The following is a 20,056-nucleotide window of genomic DNA, read 5'->3' as shown; positions in this document are numbered from 1 at the left end:
TGTTGAAAACCAACCCAATGACTATTTTAACCAACACATGGAAATTAATTTAATTGATAAAATGCTTGATCTTGAAACCATGAATGTCGATGATGCTCTTGACTTTTGCTTAAATCATTTTGGTCAAAATTGGGTTCCGATTACACTAATGAGGTCAATGAGATGTTAGAGTCCATAATTCCTACAACCAACCAAGAGCTTGAACCACTCCCTTTGTCCCTTTATCAAGCTAGTGAACCAGTTGAGCCAAGTCCACCAGAATTAGAACTCAAACCTCTTCCTAACACTCTTAAATACAAGTTTCTTGGTCCTAATAAATATTTTTCCATCATAATTGCTTCTAATTTGACCCCATCTCAAGAAGAGGAACTTTTAAGTGTGCTTAAAGAGAATAAGGAAGCCATAGGTTGGAGTATTTCTGATATTAAAGGAATTAGTCTGACAATTGTCCAACATAGGATTCACTTGGTTGATGATGCTAAACCAGTTAGGGAGCCACAAAGGAGGTTGAACCCAACTTTGATGGAAGTTGTTAGGAAGGAAATTCTTAAGTGCCTAGATAATGAGATCATCATTCCCATTTCTGATAGCTCGTGGGTGTGTCCGATTCAAGTAGTACCTAAAAAATCGGGTATTACTGTAGTGACCAACGAGAATGACGAGCAAGTTCCCACTCGTTTTCAATCTGGTTGGAGAGTGTGTATAGATTATAGGAAACTCAATTCTGCCACTAGAAAAGATCACTTTCCTTTACCATTCATCGATCAAATGTTCGAAAGGTTAGCGGATGATTGTTTCCTAGATGGTTTTTCCGGCTATTTTCAAATCCCTATTGCTCCCGAAGATCAAGAAAAGACCACGTTCACATGTCCTTTCGGAACGTTCGCTTAGCGTCGTCTAGCTTTTGGTTTGACCACGACCCCTACTACATTTCAACGATGCATGATGAGCATTTTTTCTGATATGGTAGGTGAATTCCTAAAAATTTTTATAGATGACTTTTCCATCTTTGGTTCTTCTTTTTATCAGTGTCTAAACCACCTTGGCGTAGTTTTGAAAAGGTGTAAAAAAATGAACCTCGTTCTTAATTGGGAAAAATGTCATTTCATGGTTAAAGAAGGAATCGTCCTTGGTCATAAAATCTCGAAAAAGGGAATTGAAGTTGATAAAGCTAAAATTGATCTCATTGTTAGTCTCCCTCCACCAAAATCGGTCAAAGCAATTCGCTCATTTTTAGGACATGCGGGTTTTTATAGGCGTTTCATTAAGGATTTTAGTAAAAAGGCAAGACCCTTGACCAATCTTTTTTCCAAATATGTCAAATTCGAGTTCAATAGTGATTGTTTATAATCTTTTAAACACCTTAAGAAAGAATTGACTTCATCCCCGTTAATTAAATCTCCCTATGGGAATGAGCCTTTTGAGTTGATGTGTGATGCCTCCGACTATGCAATTGGGGCAGTTTTAGGGCAACGAATCAATAAGATACCTCATGTCATATACTACGCTAGCAAGACCTTAAATGATGCCCAAATTAATTACTCAACTACCGAAAAAGAGCTTCTAGCCGTAGTATTTGCCCTCGAGAAGTTTAGGTCTTATCTTATTGGTTCAAAAATCATTGTTTACACCGATCATGCTGCCCTTCGATATGTTTTCTCGAAAAAGTACTCAAAAGCTCGTTTGATTAGGTGGTTATTGTTGCTCCAAGAATTTGACCTAGAAATCAGGGATAAGAAGGGGTCTAAAAATGTCGTTACCGATCATCTCTCTCGATTGGTAGTAGAGTCAACCGTTGACTTGCCTTTGAATGAATCTTTTCCGGATGAACACCTTCTTTCTATCTCTACCCTCCCTTGGTTTGCCGACATTGTTAATTACCTTGCCACCAGCAACATTCCGACTCATTGGTCCAAGCAAGATGAATCCAAATTCTTTTCACAAGTCAAATACTTCTTTTGGGATGACCCTTATCTCTTCAAGTATTGCCCGGATCAAATTATTAGAAGGTGTGTCCCAAATCACGAGTTTAGAAGTGTCATTTCCTTTTGTCATGATCAAGCTTGTGGAGGTCATTTTAGTGCCAAAAAGACGGCGGCTAAGATACTTCAAAGTGGTTTCCATTGGCCTAGTTTGTTTAAGGATTCCACGGAATTATGTGCTGCTTGTAATAGGTGTCAACATTTAGGAAAGATCACAAGACGTATATGATACCAATGAATCTGATCCATATAATTATCGAAATTTTCGATGTTTGGGGATAGATTTAATGGGCCAATTTCCTTGCTCATTTGGCAACCTCTACATTCTCTTAGCGGTCGATTATGTGTCTAAGTGGGTCGAAGCCATTCCAACTAAGTCTAATGACAATAAGGTCATTCTTAAATTCTTAAAAGAGAATATCTTTTCTCGATTTGGTACGCCTAGAGCTATCATTAATAGTGATCAAGGCAAACATTTCAAGAACCATCAATTTGAGTCTCTCTTAAAAAAGTACTCGATCACTCATAAATTGGTCACCCCTTATCATCCTTAAACTAGTGGTCAAGTTGAAGTCTCAAATAGGCAAATCAAACAGATTTTAGAAAAGACTGTCAACTCGAATAGGAAGGATTGGTCAACTAAATTGATAGATGCTTTATGGGCCTATAGGACCGCGTATAAGACTATCTTGGGTATGTCCCCTTATCAGCTTGTGTTTGGTAAAGCTTGTCATTTGCCGGTTGAACTTGAACATCGAGCCTTGTGGGCTATTAGGGAGTTGAATTTCGATTTACCCACTGCCGATAGTCATAGGAAGTTACAATTGTCTGAGTTAGAGGAAATGAGAAATGATGCTTATGAAAATACTAAAATCTATAAAGAAAGAACCAAAGTTTTTCATGATAAATCAATTTTGAGAAAATCCTTTTCTCCCGATCAAAAGGTTCTTTTGTACAATTCTCGGCTTCATTTATTTCACGGAAAATTGAGATCTAGATGGGAGGGACCTTACATTATTAAAGTAGTTTTTCTTCATGGAGCTATTGAAATTAAAAATCTTAAAAATGGTGAAATATTCAAAGTTAATGGACAACGTCTCAAACCATTTTTAGAGTTGCCAGTCGATTCCGAGGAAGAGGTCATCCACCTCATTGACCCATGATCAAGTAAGTCTCTTTCAGTAGGTAATTTTAACTCTCCTCATCTCTTATCAGGTATATTCTCATCATTTTCCTTGCGTATTTCTCTCTTTTGCATACATTGAGGACAATGCATGATTTAGGTATGGGGGGGGTTTATTGTAATTCTTAAAAAACAAAAAATCCAAAAAAAAATTGAAAAATCAAAAAATTCAAAAAAATAGAGACATTTTTAGCCAAGTTGTCTCACTCTCTCTTGAACTTTAGTAACAGTTGGTGTTAGCATGTTTTCAAAAAGTTATACATATAGTGCCTTTTAGATTATTTAAACATAGTTGAGTAAGATGTCTTTTTGAATCTTGTGTCTACTGATTTTCACTCTAGATTCCAAGACGACACTTTTGCACAAGACCTTTTTTGGAGAGATTGTTTAGGGATGTTATTCGATACTTGAGAGAGAACCCACATGTTGAAACAATGTCAAATCAAGCCTTTGCGAAAAGAAAAAAAAAGAAAAAAAAACAGAAAAAAAGATGAATAAACTCCTTCAATACCCATTGTTCTTATAAACAAAAATCTTTAGATAATGGGCACAAGTAGAATTGACTAGTCTTATTTTGTGGCCTTTTTTACTCGAGTTATTAAGTTCGTCGGGGGATTTCAAAACCTAGTGCCCTAAAACCATCTGGTTTGGGAGTCACTGACCTAAAGCTCGCTACATGGGTACCATAGAAAGCCTAAGAAAACAGATATCATAAAGTCAATTGAAATAAAAAAAAAAGAAAAAAGAAAAGAATAATTTTGTGAAGTTTGGATAGATACTTGTTTTGATAGAGAATGGGTCAGTTCAATATTAGTTGAAAAAAAGAAAATGTTCGTAGACAGTTAAATCCATCAAAGGCCTTAAATTCACTACACACCTTGAGATCTTTTATAAAAATTCTAAGTCGACATAAGCAGATTTGAGTCACCTACATCTTGGCTATTATTAGAAGAGTCAGTCTTTGAGGCATGTATTTTATTTATAAAATCTTCTTGTTAACACCAATGAATATTAGAGTAAAATTAAGGTAGATTCTTGTTATATTGTCTCAAAGATTTTATGGGTATATCTTCTGTAAATCCTTAGGAGACAACACTCCTCTATGGAGATCGTCTATGGGTTTAACGGGTTGGTAAACCTAAAATTTCCTATCACGCCTATGAAAAGGAGCATAGGTTTTTTCTTAGTTAGCATAGGAGTATAGGTATGGGGGCATTTGATAATCACATATTTTTGCATAATTTCATACCTATTTATTGCTTGATTTTATATTTTAAATAAATTAATTTGTTGCATTCTCATTATTTTATAGATATTTGGAAAAATGAGAAATGTGAAGAAAAAAGAAGAAAAGGGCAAAAATGGAAGAAATATAATATCACCAAGCAACTTGAAGAAAAAGCCAAAAGAAAGAGTTGGTGGAAATCAAGGGTCAAGATCAACAAAACACACATCTCACTTGGATGGCCAAGATTTACCCAACTGTACCCTAAACCCTACTTTTTAGCTATAAATACCCCCCCTTCCCCCTTGTATTCATCACCTTAGTCTTATCTTAGTTTTACCCTTGTTTAGTAGTAGCCTCTTTTTTCTTATTTTCTAGATCTAGTTTTCATTTTCATAATAGTAGCTCTCAAAAGTTGTAAACACTCTCTTTGAATTAATATTATTCAAGATTCTTCTTTTAATTTCATCTCTTTCTTTACTCTCGTGTTCTTAGATCTACTTTTATATTTGTTGGCAATGAACTTTTCAATTTTAGCAAGTGGATAAAGTAGAAAATAAGCTAACCACTTGTGATTGAAAGAGCCCTTTTTAAATCTGGTTTTATTGTAAAAAAATTAATGTTTTCAATCTACTTTTATTTAAGTTGTACCACTCGTTTGATTCTCTAGCTTCTCTTTAATATTCTTGTAATGCATTTACTCCGGTATAAACTAGTTTTCTATTCGATGTTTTGCAATTTCCGATGGGCTCTTTATGTATTTGTTCATGCTTGAAGTTTATTATAGCTTGTGTCATTTAGTTATATATTCTTGATCTTTCAACCTGACTGTTACATGTCTTAAGTTTTTAATTACATTAATACTTTTGAAACTTGTCCTAGCTTAATAAATATCACTTTATTGTTCGCATTATCTATTAGAATTAAGTGTATTTAATATCTTTACTCCATTTCCTTTTGGTCATGTCCTTAATCAGCTGGAGATGGATTACTAATTTTATCTAATAATTTAATGTTGATTTAGTATAGTTCCCTTTATTAAATTGGTTTAGTTAAGTTATGTAGATGCCCTCTTTAATTTAAGGTTTTGTATTTGAAACCCATTTTGTATAAATTGTAGTTGATTTAATCTCACTACATAAATCTGGAGCCCATTGTCTTTGTTCATTAGCGGGCCATTCATCATTCCTTGGCCCATTTGCTTTTCCATCCCATAATCCTATGTCTCAGTATTTTGTTTGTTAACTAGTTTAGTCATTAAATTTTGGTAGTATTAATTAGTAATTAATAGTAACACGGGTATTTAGTAATGATAATTAATGTTAATTAAAGTAGTTAGTAGTAATGGTGCTAGTTACGTAAATAGACTTTATCATGTTGGCCCAAATTAATTCCCTGGCCCATTTTAAGTTTGGGCCCTTTACGCAGTCTTTGTATTTGTGTGTCTCTATTAGTTCAAACTAGTGCCTTGTTTTGCTTTCATTTTTTTACCTTTTTTATTCTCTCATTTTTGCTTTTATTGTTTCTTTTCTTCCTTTTGACTTAAGTAAATATTCCTAATATAATTTGCGCTTCTTTAAATATCTTTGTTTATATATATATATATATATATATATATATATATATATATATATATATATATATACTTGATCTTAATTGCTATTTAGAAAATTCAAAACTACTTCTCAAAAATTAAATTGTCTAGTTTGATTAAATTAAAATTTAAGATTTACGAAAAATTAAATAGTCTCTGGGGAACGAATCTAAAATATTTAAACGAGAATTGTGCGCTTGCAATAAAATGTTTATTTTTGGCAAGTCCCCTACTATGACAGCTGAGACTCTGATTGAAGAAAAGCAAGAAGAACCAAAGTAGACAAAAAAACCAAGATACAAATGCAGACCAAAGAGGAAGCTATATTTTAATGAAGATAAGGAAGAATTCATGCCTACCCAATCTACTACTTCAAGTCAACCAGCCATGCCCACAATGGAGCTGGATGAATTTAAGGTTTATTCTGACACAAACTTCCATGGTGAACCCATAATTCCCAAAGATGAACCTATAGATTAGGAAAGTATGCCACTCTCTAACCTAAACATTCCAATCCAAACTAAACCAAGGAAAACAAAGAAAAGAGCAATCAAAAAGTCCAAGCATGTCAAACTTCAATCCAAAGCCTTAGCCAAACCCAAAACCAAACCAACTGTCAACAAGGGAGATCAACTTTTCATTTGTGACATTTAGGAATTTTCAGACATAAATCTCTATCTGGCTGAGCTAGAAGAAGTAAGAGCTATTGATGCTTACAAGCATCTTCCAGAGAGATTGGTCATAAGGGTGGAAGAGAGTTGACTTGGCCTCTTCACAGAATTCTCAATGAAGGCTATTCTGTTATGGTGAAAATTTTGTACTCAATAAAGAAGAACTTTGGGTTCAACACTGTTGCCAAGAAAATGGTACTGAATAAAATTGAGGAGATAAGGAATAGTTGGAGAGGATCAAATGCACTCCCAAGATTCCTAACAATTCCATACGCAGGAAATAGAGTACATTTGAGGCCTTACTGGTTGATGGAGTTCAAGGATGAGAAATGCACCAGAAGATTCTTCAGATTAAAAGATCATCTAAAAATTTCAAGTAATGAAACTCTCATGGAGATGCAAGCAATGCTGGATCAGACAAATGAAGATTAATCTGAATTCTACAGGAAACTTCAACATCATATTGAAGAAAATAATGAGAAATTGGGAAAGAAGTTCAAACAGTCAAGGAAATAAGTTAAATCTGCTCAGTCTAAAGGAGCACCTTGAAAATGACTTGTGAGATTCTCTGTAAACCTTCCTCTACATAATTTTCAATAATGTTGCAACACTTGTTAATTTTATCTACTATAAATCAGTCTGTATTCATAAGGTGTTTTGTTATCATTAAGTTTCTCTTAATTTATGCCTATAATTCCAGTAGACATAAATTTGGGGAGATTGTTAGGAATATGTTGTGTAATTAATGATAAGTTAAACAAAACACCTTAGTAGATTTAATTTAGTGATTTTGTAGCTTTCAACAGATGATTAATTTAACATCTGTTGAAAGGGTAACTTATGTATTAATAAGTTTAGTAGCACATTTTTGCATATTGTAATACCTTAAAGAACTAGATGTTGTAGAATGTTTTAAGTCATATTGACTACTAGATTGATATGCAAGATAGGTTGGCTAACTGTAAATATTATATGCCTTGTAATCTTGTATAAGTGAAATAGAGTTAACTGCTATAAAGATGCTCTCAACGGATGTTCCACAAGGTTTCAACGGATGATCAACTAGAGTTTCAACGGATGATCAACCAGACTCTCAACGGATGATCAACTAAAGTCTCAACGGATGATCCCACAGAGTTTCAACGGATGATCAAATTTAAAAGCAGTTGATAGTGACTTGACAGTCACATGCGTTGATTGTATGTAAATGGAATGTGGCAGCCTATTTATAGGTTTTAGAGAACAAAGAAGCATTTCCATTTCCATGCTAAACTGAAGATATTCAAAGATGCTGGATAGAGAAATGAAGAAGCATGTAATTAGACTAAGAAATATTTTGTCTTATTTGTTTGTCTTTTTATCATGTAACTTGGTGACATATAAATCAAGGGTAGCAAGTAGAACATTATAAAGTTAGTAAGCAATTACCAGAGAAATAGAAAAAGCTATATCTGTAAAGAATTTCTCTGTTCTTTATAAGTTCAACTTGTAAGCAACTGTGTACAAATTTTGCATCACAGAGTTCTTGAATCTATATATATCCCTGGTGGAAAAGTTCAATCCACCAGAAAGTTTTTAAATATATGTATTTGATTACTTTGTATTTGATTTCTTCAATACTTTCATTCCGAACTTTAGCTATATCAAACACAATTATATATTCAAAGTAGAATAGTTCTTAGAATCCAAAAAGTAGCCAAAATTACATTCAACCCCCCTTCTGTAATTCTTTGTTAGATTTTTTGGGAATAAAAAGTTGTCTGTGATCATATGACTAGAGGTATTCCTTTGTAAAGGGATAATCATAGTCATATCAACAAATAAAGTGGTGTTCAAAGAATATGTATATTGTGGAGTATCAACCATTAGTATAGCCTTTAGTGATTGTACCAAGATTGCTTCAATCTTATCTTGAGAAGTGATCAGTACATGTGTTGAATCAGGATCAGCTTCATCAGGAATTGACCTTCTGTCAGCAATGTGTTGCTTGTCAGAAATTGATCCCTTAGTAGAATTTGATACTAAGTCTGCAACAGTACTTTGAACTTTTGGTTCTTGTGTGACTTGAGGTGTAGAAGCTTCTTTAATCCTTTGAACTGAAGGTTCTTTTATGCTTCCCTCAAAGATAAGATCATGGATGACAGCATCCAATTCAACAATGTGCTTTTGATGAGCTTCCATGTCTTGTACAGTCTTCATAATGTCATCAACCACAGAAATGTGACTTCCTTGAGAAATGTCAGGAATAGCCAGATGTGAGAAAATGCTTGCACCTACACTTTGAGCAGGTGGTTCTTGTGTAGATGGGGCTTTAACATGTGCATCTTCACTTTGAGAATATGGTTCTTATGTACTGTACCCCTTCTGTCGGGATGGAAGTGTGATCGTCTTGGATTTAGAAATAGATGAAGTCTTGCTTTCCTCTTGATAGACTTCTGTAGATCAACTTCCTTAGCAATTTCAACTGCTTTGGCTATTTTTGTTGTAGAAATTGTATGATCAGGAATTATCATAACTTGTCAGGAATTACTTGAGACCTGTCAGGATTTGACAAAGATTTGTCAGGATTTGTAGATTCCTGATCTAGAGAAATATCAGCCAATACTTGAAGACCATCCGGTTTCTTGTGAATCTTGTTTTCTAACTTCATTAATCTTCTTTTCTTAGGTTTAACAGCTCCAACCAAATTTTGATCTTCTCATGTCCTAACACCAGTAATCTCCACTGGTCTAGTAGGCTTCTTAAAAATAATTGGACAATCACTGTCACTTTCAGAGTGTGATTTTTCATCAACTAGTTCAGTACTAGTTCTAACTTTCCTTTTCTTTCTTTCTGCAAGCTTCTTCTTATGTGTTACTGATGAAACACTTTTCTTCCTTACTCCACTTGTTGCTCCAAAGAAATATGTGAGAGTGAAATAACCTTTAGACCTGATTTTCATGGAAACAAAATAGGCTTAGCTACTATCTTTAATTTTGCAACTAATTCTTTTTTGGAGAATTAGAGGTGATTTTGTGTTTCGATTTAAGTGAAAAAAATGAACACTTAGATCAGGAACAAGATTGGATGTGTCCTATCCCATAGTGTCAGGATTTGAAAAACTATATTTGTCAGGCATTTTGTTAGAAAAAATACCCTCAATTCTCGAGGTAAAACCGTTTATCTCCTGAAATTATCTTTCCTTTTTGCTAAATCATTCAAAAATTTAAAATTAATTTGAAAGATCATCAGTAATTCATCGTTTTCAAAACTTTCACCAGGTAAAAGATATGTAAAAATCAACTGTAAGAACCTAATGTAAGCAACACCACCAGATTTATCACTAAATCGAGCTATCAGGAATTGCATAATAGTGTTACCATAATCAAACATATGACCAAATATCAATGAATAACCTATCTGCAGTGATGATAATGGAAGAGCGTCAAAATTAGATACCTTATTCAGAAAAGCTCTACTTAGATAATCAAAGAAGAAATTCCATTCTTTCCCGAGCTTTGTTCTGAACATCTCCCGAGCCTAGTGAAATCAACTGCATGACCAATGTCTCTGACCCATTCAAAGAGTGTCAAAGTGGGAGCATAACTGGAATTCTGCCATTCAAAGCAGGCAATTTCAAAGTTGCCTCAACCATATTAGCGTTGATCTCATATTCCTGATTTTTGTGTGTGAAGATGATGACCCCTTTCTCAGCATCAACTGTCAAATTCTCCCAAATCTGCATAACCTGTTTAGACCAAATTCTAGAAGGAGTAGTGAGAGCATGCCCAATATCGCTTTGGGCTAAGAAATCCTGAATTACTCTGAAAATATCAGGAATATCAGTTTCATGCAAAGGGGCTTTGAAATTATTAGCTGGAGAAGTCTTGTGTTTAAACACATACTTAATTGCAGAGAACGACGAAGCAGACTCAGTGTTAGCCATTCAAAAACTTAGGTTTTGTGCAAAGAGAGTGAAAATCGATATCAAGCAGTTCGTGTCTCGTGTGTGTCTTATAAAACAAAGATTATGATTTTAAATCTGTAATTGAATATAACACCCTAATACAAATGGCATGTGCTGATTAAAGAGAATTAATAATACCAAAATTAAAGTTTAATTCCGGTAAACATGCACGATTTTCAAGGAGAATATATGATATTGCATGAAAAATTAGCAAACATGCTACCACTTTACAAGCAACTCAATAATGATGCACAAAATTAATTCACAAATATACTTAATGTAAATCAAGTACTACTTAGCAAAAATTATTGAACATAATCATAACATACTCACAAACAATGTCAGAATTACATCGTTAGGATTAAATATATCAGGATCTGACGTGTAGAGCAGAATCTGACATTTCAATTCTTCACATAGTTAACCATACCAAACTCATGAAGTAATTTTCCAAACGTTGCTTCAGGTAAAGGCTTGGTGAAGATATCAGCTACATGTTGCTCAGTCGGAACGAAATGAAGCTTAATTATTCCTTCGTTAACATGCTCCCTGATAAAATGATACCCAATACTGATATGTTTTATGAGTGAGTGTTGTCACAGAAGATACAAATCTTTGTGTAAGATACATAATCCATTAGTTGATTTCGCATCCAAAGAATCTGAGCACAACAACTACCAGCAATAATGTATTCAGCTTCAGCTGTTGATGTAGAGATTGATTTTTATTTCTTGCTCTACCAAGTAACCAATCTACCACTCAACTACTAACAACCACCTGAGGTACTCTTCCTGTCAATTTTGCATCCAGCAAAGTCTGTATCAGAATAACTGACCAGACTTAAATCTAATTCTCTTGAATACCATAAACTAAGAGATCCCCTTTAAGTATCTCAAAATTCTCTTTATAACAACTAAATGAGATTCTCTGGGCTTGACCTGAAATCTTGCACAGAAGCAGGTTGCATACATAATATCTGGTCTACTAGCAGTTCGATAAATCAATGAACCAATCATACTGTGATACACAGCAACATCAATTTCTGTACCTTGGTCTGGATATAACTTAGTAGCAGTGGCCATTGGAGTTGCAGCTATTGAACTTTCTTGCATATTGAACCAAGTCAATAAATTATTTACATACTTAGACTTATTAGTGAAAATTCCCTCATTAGTTTGTGTAACTTGTAGTCAAAGAAAGTAACTCAACTCTTCCATTATACTCATTTGATACCTCGACTTCATAAGATCAGAAAATTTCTTGCACAGATTGTCGTTAGTATATCCAAAAATGATATCATCGACATAAATTTGCACCAAAAGCAGATCACTACCTTTATTTATGTAAAATGAGGTTTTGTCAATAGTTTTGAAACCACTTTCAATCAGAAATTTAGCAAGTGTTTCATACCAGGCCCTTGCTGCTTGTTTGAGTCCATATAAAGCTTTGTCAAGTCTGTACACATGATCAGGAAACTTTGGATCAATGAAGCCAGGTGGTTGATCAACATATACTTCTTCTTCTAATTCTCCATTAAGAAAGGCACTTTTAACATTCATCTGAAAGACCTTAAATTTCTTGTGAGCAGCATATGCTAAAAAGATTCGCATAGCTTCCAGCCTCGCCATAGGAGCAAATGTTTCATCATAATCAATACCTTCTTGTTGTGAGTATCCCTTTACAATAAATCTAGCTTTGTTCCTGACTATTGTGCCATCTGAATCTGTCTTGTTCCGAAAAACCCATTTTGTGCCAACTACTGATTTATTCTTTGGCCTTGGAACAAGTTTCCAAACTTCATTCCTTTCAAACTCATTCAACTCCTCCTGCATTGCTTGAATCCAATCAGCATTCTTTAGTGCATCTTCTACTTTCTTTGTTTCTTCCTTGGAAAGGAAATTATGATAAAGACATTCATGTTCAGTTGTAATTCTGGTTTGGACTCCAACTGTAAGATCCCCTATGATAAGATCAGGTGTATGATCTTTTGTCCATTTCACAGCCTATGGTAGTTCAGTCTCATTTCTTGATTCTCCCCCTGCACTTGTGCTGTCATCTCCATGTGAAGCTACCCCTGTATCATTGTTGTCTATTCCTGATTGAGAAGGACTTCTATTTGAAGACTAGTTACCAGACTGATTTTGATTTTTAGTTGAATAATTTCCTCCTGATGAGCTATCATCTGTTTCGTTTGAGAAATTTTCAGTAGATCCTGTATTTTTTGGTTCATCTTCATCATTAGAATTTGAATTACTAGTGTCGTCACTTTCTGTCTGTGGATGTTGCTCCCCCTCAACATGTGGATCTTCATGAATTAACACTAAATCAGGATCAGAGTCATCATCAGGATCTGACTCATTGTCAGGATATGGCTTGTCACCAGAGTGGAGTAATTCTTCAAAATATAAAAGATCTTCTGATTTGAGTCTTTTATTTATAAACACAAGTTCTTCATGCGAGTCTTCTTCGATTCCAGTGATCTTCTTGTCATCAAAGGAAACATGAATTGATTCAACAATTGTCCTCATTCTCAGATTGAAGACTTTGTATGTTTTTGACGAAGGATACCCAAAAAAATGCCTTTATCAGGTTTTCTGTCAAATTTTCCAAGCATTTCAGGATGTGTTCTTAGAACAAAACACTTGCATCCAAAGATGTGTAGATGCTTTAAGCTTGGTTTCTTTTTCTTGATCATTTGATAAGGAGTTAATCCATGTCTATTGATCAGAGTCAAATTCTGAATATAACAGGAAGTATTGACAGCTTCAGCCCAAAAGTATGTTGGTAGATTAATTTCCACTAGCATAGTTCTACCAATTTCAATAAGCGTCATGTTTTTTCTTTCTACAACACCATTTTGTTGAGGTGTTCCAGGAGCTGAGAATTGTTGAGAAATTCCCTTATATCTGCATATCTCATCCATCTTGCTGTTTTTAAACTCTGTCATATTGTCACTTCTTAGAGTTTGGACTTTGTACTTTGTGCCATTTCCAATCAGTCTCAAATGATCCAGTAGAATTTCAGTTGTTTCATTCTTACTGTGCAAGAAAAACACCCAAGTAAATCTAGTGTATTCATCAACAACAACTATAGTTTACCTTTTCTTGTTGATTGACATGATATTCACAGGACCAAAGAGATTCAAGTACAATATTTGATATGGCTTTTTGATGGATGATTCTGACTTGCTCTTGAAAGATGTTCTTCTTTGCTTAGATTGCTGACATGCATCACATAGACCATCAGGGGAGTAGTACATGTTAGGCAGACCTCTTACTAAATCTTTCTTCACCAGTTCATTGAGATTATTGAAATTGAGATGAGAAAGCTTTTTGTGCCAATTCCAACTTTCATCTACTGATGCCTTGGTTATCGGACAAGTTTCTGGACCATCAGTATTTGCATAAATTTTGGCTTCATAAATGTTTCCATGTCTGTAAGCTTTGAAGACCGTTTTCCTTGTGATCTTTTGAACTACTTCACAATGAGTATCAAAGAACACGACATAGAAACCTCTGTCAGTGATTTGACTAATGCTTAATAAATTTTGCTTCAGTCCATCTACAAGAGCTACGCTAGAGATGATGACATTTCCAATTATAAAATCGCCATATCCTAGTGTTTTTCCTACATTGCCATCTCTATAGAAAACCATTGGGCCAGCCTTCTCCTTATATTCTGATAAAAGGGATTTATTTCCAGTTATATATGATGAACAACTACTATCCAAGACAAGCACATTCTTCTTGTTTCCCTGTAGTAAGAAATATGGAAATCAGTCAGAATTTTTGAGAACCCACACTTGTTGGGTTCTTTTTGACATCTTATACATTTTTATATTAGCAGACCTTTTGTCAGGATTTGGTCCATCGGGATTTACTCCATCAAGAATTGTCTTGACATTTTTAACTTTATAAGATGTATGCACATTCAGTTTAGTAGTTCTATTTAAAACAACAATTTTATTGAATTTAGGCAAAGGATCATAATTGTTGTGATACATAATATGGTAATCCTTACAAGGGTAAATAGAATGCCAACTGCTACCACAATGAGAACAAAGATTTTGTGGTTTGTATAATACTAATCTACCACTAATGTCAGATACAGGAATTTTAGAGATTTTCTTTTTAGGCTTCCTGCAATCAATCGCAATATGATTAGTATTACCACAGTTAAAACAAGCTTTCTTAGGTACATTAGGAATGTATTTATAGTTGTTTGCTTTCTTTATTCCTTGTTTTCCATTTCTACCTCTCTTAGACCTAGGTTTAGGATCCTTAGATGTTATCTCACATATCTTCTTATCTAACTGACTCTTAGAGAGAAGTCCTACATTTTTACCTTTCTTGTTTTGCTTTTTAGGATCTACTTTTATTTTAGCATGGACTCTAGGTTTGGCCTTTTCTTCAACATTGTTCTTAGAGGTAGAACCAAATTCATAGACTGACTCAACTCCTATTTCATCAGTTCCAACAAACTTAACTGGAGTAGTGTTATTAATGAATTTATTGATATTTCTATCAGCAAATTTTCTATAACCTAGACATTCTTTCCAGTTCTTATCACTGATGAAATCATGAACTTTCTTTCCTGAGGTCATCCAAGTCTTAAACACTTCTCTTTCTTGTCCTAGAATTTCTCTTGTCTAGCATACCTGATGTTTATTTGAGTTTCATTATGCTATGCTTTCTTACATGCTTTTTCATGTTCATTCATGCATACTAACCCGACTTCTAAGAATTCATTCATTTCTTTAAGCCTCTTATTATCAGCAATCAACCTATCAAATTCAATAGTTTTACATTTAAAGGTAATATGCAAAGAGTACAAGAAAGTTTTCAATTCAAACACATTATCAATATCAACCAAAAATATAACTGAAGGTACCTTATCAATTTCTGAGGCAGTCTCTTCATGAGCTGCCATGAGTGCATAACATTCATCATCATTGTCAGTTTCCGATGAATCCATCCAGTCTCTGTTGGAGTTTGTTGTGACCAAAGCTTTTCCAGTTGTCTTGGGGCACTCACTCGCCAGATGTCCCCTTTCATTACAGTTGTAACATGTCTCCCTGGTTTTTTCAAACTTCCTTTCTTTATTGTTCTAACCATCACTCCTTCTGAACCTGTCTTTTCCTTGACCAGAGAACCTTATGTTGAAACCACCTTTCCTCTGTGGTTTTCCAAACCTCATCCTTCTGTATCCCGTCACTAGCATTTTAGCCATCTCAACCACTTGAGGATCATCCATATCGATTTCAGAATCCTCGTCAGTATCTGTTTCAGGATATGATGTATCATCAGTTTCCGATTCTTCTACAATGTTCATTCTCCTTAACCTCTTACTTATCTTTTCCCTGCCTTTGTGAGTCTCAGCATTAAGAGCCACAACCTTCATCTTCTGACCTTTTCTACTCTTCCTTTGTTGGATCTCCAAGTCATGAGTCTTCAGCATCCCATAAACTTTATCCAGTGTCAGAGAATCAAGATCATATTAATGCTTGATTATTGAGGCATGTGTATCCCAATCTTCTGGAAGAGCTCTAAGAAATTTGGTGTTTGAATCTTCCATTTCATATTCTTTTCCAAGCAATGATAGATCATTCAGCAGTGTCAGAAATCTATCATATAAGTCGGTAATCAACTCATCAGCTTTGGCAGCAAATTGCTCATATTCTTGTACAAGAACAACTCTTATGTTCTTCTTTATTGCCATTGTACCTTGACACTGTGTTTCCAAGGAATCTCATATTTCCTTTGCAGTCTTGCAGCCAATAAATCTGTTTGACATCACATTATCCAAACTGTAGGGCAGAATATTCCGAACATTAGCATCTTTAAGCATAACAACTTTTTCAATGTCTGACCACTTTGATTTTCCCTTTATTGCATAGTATTCAGGAGCATCTGCAGACATAGCTACATTCTCCATAGGATTTGGAGGTCATATTTTGATGATATCAATATATGCATCATCAATAGCTGCAAGGAACATCAACATCTTTACCTTCCATGTGGAGTAATCAGATTTCTTCAAGATGTGAATCTTCATTCTTTTATACTTACTTTCAGACATCTTGACCTTTGTAAATTAACAGTTAATTTGACCGTTCTGATACCACTTGTTGCCCAATAAAGTAATTGTTTAAGGGGCTGGATACAATTACTAAACAAATCGATATTTATGAAAGTAAAGTAAGAACAGATGAATCAAATAACAGTTTATATTGATCTTTGATAAACTGTTACAAAACTCTCTTAAGAACAATATTCTTAAGAGCTGCTAGGCTACACGAATACTCGAGTTGTGATATATCACCTTTTATTGTGATAATCTATTCTGTGTTTATATACTACACAGCTACAAATCAGTCATCTATCAATTACAAGATATGTTACAATATAACTCTAATACTTTACATATCTAAATCAACTACGATCCTATAAATTAGCACTTCTGATTTATCTCGCAGTCATGACTTATCATCCAAGTCATTCTTCAACGGATAGATTTGATCAACGGATAAGTGTTTTAGCTTCAACGAATAATCATTTATATATATCAACGGATGACTAATCAATTTTCAACGGATGATATTGAAGCTTTCAACGGATAATCATATTACAATAGTTGATCATATCCTGATTGTGACATAAATCCTGATCTTCGACTTTGCCAATTCTCAACACAAAACACACAAGCAATTATCAAAAACTCACTTGATTTATTAAAATCAAATTTGTTTTCTATAAATCCGTGTTCTTAAGGATAAGAACTCAGCTATAATTCTTTAGAGAGAATACAAGATTTTTCCTATATATGTTTTTTTCTTCTTAACAAAGGACCCTTGACATGCTTTATAGATCAACATGCACGGGATTACAAAACTTGCACTAAAATGGACTAACACAGTTTCTAAAGCTACTTTGTATATTTTCTATTTCTAGTGTTAGTAAATTTGTGCGTAATCTAATAGGTCTGTAACCCTCCTTCGTCCAGTGAAACTTGGCCCTTGATCTTGTATTCTTAAAACTGCATTTGTAGTCTTTCCAATTCAGTGATAGAATTTTTTATTGACTGATAATCTTGAATCTTCAAGCTGTCTGCATTCTAAATTATGAAATAGTTTGTCGAGATCTCTTTTTGTTATGGGGAGATGTCACATATTGATAAGTAAATCACTTATCGGTATCTTGAGTTCTCTACATGTGTTAATGATTTGTCGAGGTCTCCAGTTCTCGTCAAGTAGAATGACTTGTCGATATCTCCAGTTCTCTACATAGGCTTTTGACTTTTCGATATCTCTAGTTCTCTACATGAAGATTTGACTTGTCGATATCTCTAGATCTCTACATGAAGAAATGACCTGTCGATATTTCTAGTTCTCTACATGGACTTTTTGAGTTGTCGATATCTGAGATCTCTACATGCATGCCGACTTACTGATATCTCTTAGGACTTCTCTATAAGTTATTTTGGACTTTTCGATATACTTCTCGATATTTCTTGATCTATGACTTGTCGATATTTGACTTAAAACATTTTTCCTAAAATAGTATTATTCAAATCCAAGTTGCTACACTTTTCTTTGAGGCATGATCATGATTTGATCTTCTTCCAGATTTTATTCCTTAGCTTGATGACTGTCCATAGAAAAATTCTCCAGTCCAATCTTCATAACATTTTTACATACTCAAGTAATATAATTACATAATACAAAGTTAGATTATCATACAATTTATCCTTATGGTTGTCAAGATGACTTAGTCTTTTTATGTACACGAATGTCTTGCACAACAATCTCCCCCAATTTGTGAGAAGATTACTTGTCACAAATTCATGCCTGATAACAAGACTAACCCCAAGCTAAAATTAAATAAAATGAGATAGACAAATTTACAAAGTACAACTCTTGTACATTCTTTCAGTTACATTCATAATTAAGGTACATGATTATCTGAATTTTTCATAGCCCGATTGTTCTCTAATTAGATCTTTTAGTCTAACTAGGACTTCAATTTCATCTATGATTTCTGTTCCTCTTAGAGCTTCTACCATCTTGAGCCATTCATCCAAGGAGTAATTGTCAAGATAGTTGATTCTGTACCTTGATAACTTATGAGTCTTGGCATGTAGAAACATCTCATTAGGAGACACCCTGCTCAATCCTTTGGATTTCAGTTTATTTGATCTTTGCTCAAACATCTCAATCTTCAGAGCATATTTTCTTTCAATTTCCTCCCTTTAGGCCTTTTCCCTTGCATGTCTTATATTTCTCTCTCTTAACCTCCCAACCAACTTAGCATTCCTCATCCTTGTAAAAGAATCCCTTGCATTCATCAAACTTATCACCCTCTCAAGTTCTACAGTAGAGTAGTTCTCAACAACTTCTCTATTCAACAAGTTAAAGGTGCCATCTTTGAAGTAGATCATGACTTCACTTAAATAAACAACACAGACTTTGACTATTTCTTCTGCTAGCTGTTGGTGGTAGCCATCATCTGATATGTTTTCTAAGATTGGTAGAAAGTCATCTTAATCAAAGCAATCCCAAAGTGCACCAGCTTTAACTTGAGTTTTCATTGGTTTTCTTCCTGCAGACTTGAAGTGAGATTTAGTTGGAAATTTAAATTAAGGTGGTTTGGAAATTTTCTTTAGAAAGGTTTGGCTTGCTGCGATAGGGATTTTGAGTAGAGAATTTGCATTTGGTTTATACATGTACTTGGGCTTAGAGGTTTGGATAGTTTGAGATTTTTTTGGCTAGGTTTTTGTTTTTGGATTGGTAGGGTTTTGGATTTTTAGGTTTATGGTGTCTTTCTGGTATCTCTCCCATTTTCTTCATCTCTCTTCTATTTCTTGCCATCATCCTTTCCCTTCTTTTCATCCTTCCCTTTCATTTTCTCATCTACATGACTACTACTGCCTTTGCTAGATTGACTTGGATTTGAGCTAGAAGATTTACGTTCATCTTTCTTCTGTTCATCATCATCCAAGTCATCTTTTTGATTAATTTGTGTCCTTGGTAGCATTGTTTCAGCATTCTTCAAATACTTGGCAAGAATCTTGATCATCTCCACATCCTCATGAGTTTTATTTTTCTTTGTCTCCAGCTCAGTCTCCAAAGTCATCATCAACTTTTTATTCCCCATGAAATAGTGCTTGGGTAGTTGGAAGTGCTAGCATCTTTTAGTGTAGGACAGATGTAGACCACTCATTTTCTTGGTTGTAGATAGGATTCTGGAAAGGCACCTATTTGTCCATTTTTGAGCTCATGCAGCAAAAGAGTGTCCTCTGGACTCATCACCTAGACTTTGTTGATGAATACGTCCAGCTCAGATGTCCTTCTTGATTCTAGGAAATAAAGGGACACCTACATAAATCTGTCAACTCCTGAATAATTGACATTCACAACTACCCTTTTTTCTTTAAAGTTCTGTCTTGTCACTAACACC

At 34.4% G+C, this 20,056-nt stretch overlaps 1 pseudogene; it reads left to right on the top strand.

The window, feature by feature from the left end:
* Window positions 1–1,071: 1,071 nt before the first annotated feature.
* LOC141691403 (uncharacterized) overlaps window positions 1,072–20,056 on the top strand; it is a 508,513-nt pseudogene continuing 489,528 nt past the window's right edge.

Source organism: Apium graveolens, chromosome 10, assembly GCF_009905375.1.
Source record: "Apium graveolens cultivar Ventura chromosome 10, ASM990537v1, whole genome shotgun sequence".
Taxonomy (NCBI): domain Eukaryota; kingdom Viridiplantae; phylum Streptophyta; class Magnoliopsida; order Apiales; family Apiaceae; genus Apium; species Apium graveolens.
Note: the sequence above shows the minus strand (reverse complement) of the source record. Positions and strands in the feature narration are given on the sequence as shown.